Source organism: Triturus cristatus, chromosome 8 (genome assembly GCF_964204655.1).
Source record: "Triturus cristatus chromosome 8, aTriCri1.1, whole genome shotgun sequence".
Classification (NCBI taxonomy): domain Eukaryota; kingdom Metazoa; phylum Chordata; class Amphibia; order Caudata; family Salamandridae; genus Triturus; species Triturus cristatus.
The window spans coordinates 739,484,253-739,485,637 of NC_140591.1; the positions used below are offsets into that span (position 1 = coordinate 739,484,253).

At 42.9% G+C, this 1,385-nt stretch overlaps 1 non-coding gene across 1 annotated transcript; it reads right to left on the reverse strand.

Annotated features, from left to right (window-relative positions):
- Window positions 1–1,091: 1,091 nt before the first annotated feature.
- Window positions 1,092–1,163, reverse strand: TRNAQ-UUG (transfer RNA glutamine (anticodon UUG)). Its single transcript has one exon. It is a non-coding gene; the product is annotated as a tRNA-Gln (tRNA).
- Window positions 1,164–1,385: the final 222 nt, after the last annotated feature.

Genomic DNA, 1,385 nt, shown 5'->3' on the forward strand with positions numbered 1-1,385 from the left:
CTCTGGCACTTTTTGTGCAAAGTAAGAGACGCACATGACACCTTTTTATAAAAGTCATCGGTTTCTTTGTTACTGTGTACTTTCAAAGCATGGGGCTTTCACACGTCAGGTAAACCTGATTACCACTACACAACAAAAGCAGATGCAGCTTTCTTATCTATGTCGTGATAGAACAGTTGTGAATTGAGTAGAAGAAGGGCCCTGATGTGATACTTATTACATGCAGCCTGTAAGATAGTCAAACATGCAGGCTAGGAAGGAAGATGCAAATATCAATGTATTAGAAAAACACCTAAAGGCGAGTGATATGCTTTCATTCATGCATGGCTAGGAAAAATCGCCATACTGTTGCAAACATTCTTACACCACCAACTGGAAATAAATGATTCTGACATTGAACGTAAAGGTGACAATGCATTTGTATCATCACCTTGAGAAGGATCATCTTGGAATTGAGCCGAGGGCCTCTGCACTCAAAGCCAGAAACACTCCACTAAAATAAGATTCCTGTTGGTGCCAACAATTCTCCATGTTAATGCTTGTTCTAGGTGAGCAGTGAACCGATTGCAGGGCTCTTTTGAAAGCAAGGTCTGAGAACCAACAGATACATCCACACGCCGATTACTTTAGTGTTTTGAGAGAATTCCCTTTCTTGGAACGAGATTGCATGAAATAATCTTCAGGGCTTGGACAATTCCATGGCAAAACGGCACCTATCAACATTGTAGCCAACACAATATAACAACTGTTTCTGCCCGGTTTCGAACCGGGGACCTTTCGCGTGTGAGGCAAACGTGATAACCACTACACTACAGAAACAGATACCTACAGTTGATTTTTCTGTAATGAAACTGCTCCGAACTGGCTATTCCATGGGCCTCTGGCTTTAGATTTCTTTCATGCAACCTGCCCGACATCCCTAGCTGAACGCTCGTACATGCCATGCAAGACCAGATGTTTGGTATTAGCTCAGACTGGGCAGGGCTGAAGCATGAGACTCTAGCAAAGAATTATCCACTACTGCGAAGAAAAAATTGATGTTGGTTTTGAAACGCAAACTTCAAAACAACTTGAAAAGAGTACCAAGAAAAGGGCTCGTCCGGGATTTGAACCCGGGACCTCTCGCACCAAAAGCGAGAATCATACCCCTAGACCAACGAGCCCTCAAAATCCTCTTACCTCTCAAAAGCTAATACCGGCTCTAAGCCCGCAATGAAGATCATGCTGGTATCTTTATGATGCTTGGTCTGTGAATACGCATGAAAGTCAGTCTCAACTTACCCTTTCTCAAACGATAGCACTATCATTTACAAGTGTCTCCTTTTATTCCGTCCCAGCTTTGGACACGTCTTACAGGAAGTCAGCCCTTATTTATATATTTCTGC